Source organism: Polypterus senegalus, chromosome 16 (genome assembly GCF_016835505.1).
Source record: "Polypterus senegalus isolate Bchr_013 chromosome 16, ASM1683550v1, whole genome shotgun sequence".
NCBI classification, from domain to species: Eukaryota; Metazoa; Chordata; class Cladistia; order Polypteriformes; family Polypteridae; genus Polypterus; species Polypterus senegalus.
The window spans coordinates 74,905,641-74,911,640 of record NC_053169.1 but is presented as its reverse complement, the minus strand read 5'-3'; positions in this window follow the sequence as shown (position 1 = coordinate 74,911,640).

The window sequence follows — 6,000 nt, the reverse complement described above, 5'->3', positions numbered from 1 at the left end:
TCAGAACCTGCATGTCTCCAATAATATGCTTATTTAGACAAATCTTAACTCCAAAGTCACTCATTTAAATCAGGAGACCAAACTGGGCAGCCTAGGACCTGCCACTTTTTTTCTTATGATGAACTTTTACTTGAGTTGGTCCTTTCTTTTGGGTCTTTATCTTGTAGGCAATAAGTCAGGGAGATGTTTCTGTTGACTCCTAAACTCAAGAGGTGCACATTCCTGTAAAGTGGGTGTCAGACATTTGTTGTCAAAGTTTTCTGTGGACACCTGATTGTGACACAGTCACCCCTGTGCTCTGGAACATGTTGGGATTTCAGCAATCATTGCTTTTTGATTTTCTTGTCATTTACTGTTATTACGTTACTACTAAACGTATGCAGAAATTAAATGCAATCAAAATTCAAACCATCACTGTGCCTGGCGCATTTACTGTGCTTTGCATTAAAGGACATAAACCTGCTCTTTTATATACAATGTATTGTAACGACCTGGCAGGGGTTTGGAAGATGGAGGAATGGAGTTAGCATCTTAACGCTGATTGCTGGTGAGTGGCACTTAAAATGACCTTTGATGTTCTTTCACTAAAGTGGCGGACAAACTTTTCAACAAAACCAAAAAAAATATATACAGAGAAACAAATCCAAAACCCGATACAGTGGAACCTCGGTTCACAAACGTCTCGGTACACGTACAAATCGGTTTATGACCAAAAATTTGCCAAACTTTTGCCTCGGTTCACGACCACACACTCGGTATACGAACAAGCCAGTTTCCCTTTCAGTTTGTACATATTCAGTCTCTCCCTGTGCAGCGAGCAAGAGAGAGAGAGCGCGACACACACACAGGCGTGCGAGACAGAGACACACACACACACACACACAGGCACGCGAGACAGAGACACACACACACACAGGCACGCGAGACAGACACACACACACACAGGCACGCGAGACAGAGACACACACACACAGGCGCGCGAGACAGACACACACACAAACACGCGCTCCAGGTGCATGAAAGAGACACACGCACACACGAAAGAGAGAGAGAGCGAGCAACAGAGCAAACGAGAGAGGGAGGGCTTAAGGAGACGCATAAGGTAGAAAAGGCTTGTTTTTATTTTCAGTTCTGTTTACAGCGATCGGTTCATAGCGTGTATTGTTGCAATGTTACTTTTCTTGGTGGTTTATTAAATTACGGATTTTTCAAATTTTCATTTTTTTCCCTGTGCTTAATACTCTTTAAAAAAAGTGTTTTTAGTGAGCGGTTCCTAGCACTATAGCGTGAACTATTGCAGTGTTAGTTTTCTCTGTTGTTCAAGGTTTTCTCAGTGTTATTCAATGTTTTTACATTTACTTTACTATTATGCTGTGCATTGTATGGTATAATGAACTATATTTGTGCTTAAAAATGAAAACAATATATATTTACATACAATCCTATGGTGGAAATTGCTTCAGTTCATGACCAAATCGGTTTACGACCAGAGTTTTGGAACGAATTACGGTCGTGAACCGAAGTTCCACTGTATGTGAAACAATAATCACGGTCAAGAAAACAAGAGGGTCAAAACCGAAAGTACATGAAAAAAGAGCTAAAATATAAACTTGAACACTTCTGAGACTTGGTATCCACAGATTGGATAACGATTTGCACTCATAGCCATCCTTTTATCCCATCAATAACACATGGGTGCTGACCTCAGAGGCCACGTCCCTAGCAATGCTGGAAGTGGACCTAACAACGGAGATTAACATTTGGCGGCCTTGGAGGACCCAAAATCATGTTGTGCACACCACCAAGCTCCATCTCACCTGAGTGCAGTGGCAACCCGTATGCCATACTACTTTCTATGAGCCGAACAAAGCCTAGGGTCCAGTCTGAGGCACAGCGGTGGCCAACATCCATGCCGATGGGCTTCATCAGCCAGGAGCCACGTTAAATCAAAAGGCTCCAAGTGCTGTGTCTGTGCCACCCCTCTCCTGCTGTTCACTAGTACTGCTTTACAGTCGGCTTCTCCAGGTATTCCTGCCCCCTCAGACACTCTGCCACCACCTTAGGAGTTTGTCCTTTTGAGGTTCGGACCCAGAGGCACTATAATATACTAGCTGTGTAAGAAACTATTGAAATCGTCAGAAAAAAATTTGAAATGCAGAGTCGGCGGTTTCGTTTTGCAGATGTGCTAGTTCCCCTTGTCTGTCAGCGGCTAAGCGAGTTAACTTGGGGCCGCCTTGCCGTCTCTTTGAGCTTCATGCTGTAGCCTCGCACTTCCGGGCCGGACGGACACACACAGTTCCACGTGTAGACATTTATATATAAGATTTTACCTCACTGCATTTTTATTATTATTATATTGCCTGTTTACCCATTTAGACACCTATTGTTTTTTTTTTTTCCAGTATTTGGTACACTGTCTTGTCACATTACCCTTGGAGATCACAATGCAGGGTCAGTAATTGTACAGGGTCCAACAGAGCAGAATCTCTTCTGGCAGTGATGTTGGCCTGAACCAATGGTATCCTACATTTCTATTATAAAAATATCTTGGGATGATACGTGATCTTTTGAAGAGAGACAGAGAGACACTTTCACGTCCTGCCAGATGGACAAGTCATGTCATACTTACAACCTTTGGAAGCAAGTCCTGTGATACACATGCAGAGCAGGTTAGAGATAATAGAGGTAGGAAAATTCGAAAGTCTAAAAATAAAATGATAGTAAAGATCGCATTAGTGCAAATAAACGGAAAATATTACTCGGTGAAATAACGGAACGGCGAAAAGAGATCGAATAGTGTTTGAGGATGTCTGGGGGATAAAATAGACAAGGCAGTGAGACAAAAGAATAGGACAGCTGCAGTACAGGCTTTTAAATGTTTCACACAGTATGGTGGCAGCAGCTGATCAAGCAAAGAGGAGGTTAAAAAAATGTATTTGTTTCCTGTTGTATCACCGTGTACGAGGGGGTGTCGGAAGAGCGTCTCCTTGGAGTACATTCAGCCCATCTCTTCACAACGGCTCATAGCGCTGGCGTTGGCGAGTGAAGCGAAGCAGGGGTCGAAGCCCCCTAGTAGTTATTAATAAATAAATAAGCGTCACCACACCCTGGCGCTTGAGAACCCACAACAACCGGACCCCAGAATTCTGGAGCTTTGACTTGCGGCCCACATGATTTTCCAGCCTCCAAACATCTGCATGTTCTGACGGCACCTAGAGACGGTGAGCCCAAGACCACCTCAGCTAACAAAAGAGGGTGAAAGACCACCTCTGGATCATTCTGCCAATATTCAATAGGACATTCCCTGCAGAGACTGACATGGATTGCCTGCTGAATGATTTCTTTCATACAAGCCAAGTATAACATTATTATTATCTGTGATGCGATTGGTCACTGGTGTGGCCTTGTGGCCGTACTGTAACCTTTTCAATGACCCAACAGGATCCTGGTCTGTTTGTGGAGCTTATTGTTTTTTGCTGGACACACCAGCCACTTCTTCAGTTTTGATGTCACTACACTGGTTACCTGTGTCAATCAGAATTGACTTTAAAATTCTGCTTATGGTTTACAAAGCCTTAAATAATCTCACTCCATCTTATATAGCGGAATGTCTGACACCTTAGATTCCAATTCATAACCTTAGATCTTCAAATGAGTGTCTGCTTAGAATTCCAAGAGCAAAACTTAAAAGAAGTGGCGAGGCGGCCTTCTGCTGTCATGCACCTAAAATCTGGAATAGCCTGCCAATAGGAATTCACCAGGCTGATACGGTGGAGCACTTTAAAAAACTGCTGAAAACATAATACTTTAACATGGCCTTCTGATAACTTCACCTTCATTTAATCCTGATACTCTGTATATTCAATTCATTATCATAACTATTCATGGTGGCTCTAAAATCCGTACTGACCCCGACTCTCTCTTCTGTTTCTTTTCCTGGCTTTCTGTGGTGGCGGCCTGCGTCACCACCACCTAATCAAAGCACCATGATGTTCCTACATTGATGGATTAAAAGCCAGAAGTCTACATGACCATCATCATCAAGTCCTTCCATGAGAACCCTGAATACAAAGAGGACTGTTTCATTTATGTTAGGTAGAATGCCCAGAGGGGACTGGATGGTCTCATGGCCTGGAACCCCTGCAGATTTTATTTTTTCTCTCCAGCCGTCTGAAGATTCTTTTTGTTTTTTCTGCCCTCCCTGGCCATTGGACCTTACTCTTATTCTATGTTAATCAGTGTTGTCTTATTCTAATCCTTACTTTGTCTCTTATTTCTCTTTTCTTCATCATGTTAAGCACTTTGAGCTACATTATGTGTATGAAAATGTGCTATATAAATAAATGTTGTTGTTCTAATTAACATATAATGTCCTCTTTTCCCTATCCACCCAAGGTATTATGAACTGTTAAAGGAAAAGTGCAATGCTTTTCAAGTTATTTCTTCACAAACATGGTGTACAGTCGATTCCGGTTAATTGGACCACCGGTTAATCGGACCAGTCGCTTATTCGGACCGAATCCTTAAGAACTGAAACAGATCATATTACATAAGCCTAATACTGTTCGCTTATTTGGACCAAAATTCTGTTTAATCGGACCAAAGACCATGACAGAGAATAAGAAAAAGAAGCCACAAGTCGCCCATGAAAAGCGGATGTAAAGCAGGTCAGCGACATCAGGAGGATCCCTGGGCTCCCCAGGAGAATTTATGCTTTTATCAAAGGTCAGGAAGTTGGAAAATTTGTACCAAGTGCAAACCAGTGGGGGTGAACATGCCTGCCCTGTCTTTCCTAAAACGGACCGCCCAGTAGCCGGCGACGTGAAGTCGAGCGTAAACAAGTGCAATGTCAAGTGCAATGTGTGAACAGAATGCGTCAGATCACACTAGACAAGTTCTTCAAACGTTGACTGGAATTTGGTAATGTAACCTTTTTTATTGTGCTACGCATGCTGAGTGTCGTGTAGATTGTTTTGAAGAATTTGTAGATTTCTTTTTCAATAAACAAAGTTGTAAGCAACCGTTCTTGTTTGTGCGTTCGCCATACGCGTGTGCAGCACAATAAAAGTCAGAATGACATTTTAATATGTTACTTATAGCATGTCCTGTCTTGGTTGCACATGTATAGGGCATGTTCGTGTAATCCAACCAGCCTGTTATTAGGGCCAAAATGATCGCGTCCCAATGTGGTCCAATTAACAGGAATCGACTGTATATTGAATTTACCACATAAAATTGTGTTCTAAAGTTAAGTGTTAATTAAAAAAAAAATCTTGTCTACACTGAGATTTTACATTGGAGGCTACGGGGCATTAGGCACCATCAGGCCATTTATCTGTTCTCATCCTCTTAGATCTGAGTGCTGCATTTGACACCATTGATCACAATATTCTTAGAAATCGCATTAGTCAATGGGTGGGCCTCTCTGGCAGTGTCTTAAATTGGTTTGAATCCTACCTGGCAGGTAGAAAATTATTTGTTAGTTGTGGTAATCACATCTCAAAGATACATGATATCCGATATGGTGTTCCACAAGGCTCTATCCTGGGTCCGCTGCTCTTCTCAATCTACATGCTTCCGTTAGGTCAGATTATCTCAGGTTACAACGTGAGTTACCACAGCTATGCTGATGACACACAGCTGTACTTATCTATAGCACCTGATGACTCCGACTCTTTCGATTCACTAACACAATGTCTTACTGGTATTTCTGAATGGATGAATAGTAATTTTCTCAAACTAAATAAAGAGAAAACTGAAATGTTAGTAATTGGCAATAATGGATTCAGTGAGGTTATCAGAAATAAACTTGATGCACTAGGGTAAAAAGTTAAGACGGAAGTAAAAAATTTAGGGGTAACCATTGACTGTAATCTGAATTTTAAATCGCATATTCATCAGACCACTAGGACAGCATTTTTTCACTTAAGAAACATAGCAAAAGTTAAAACCTCTTATATCATTGAAAGATGCTGAGAAATTAATTCACGCTTTTGTTTT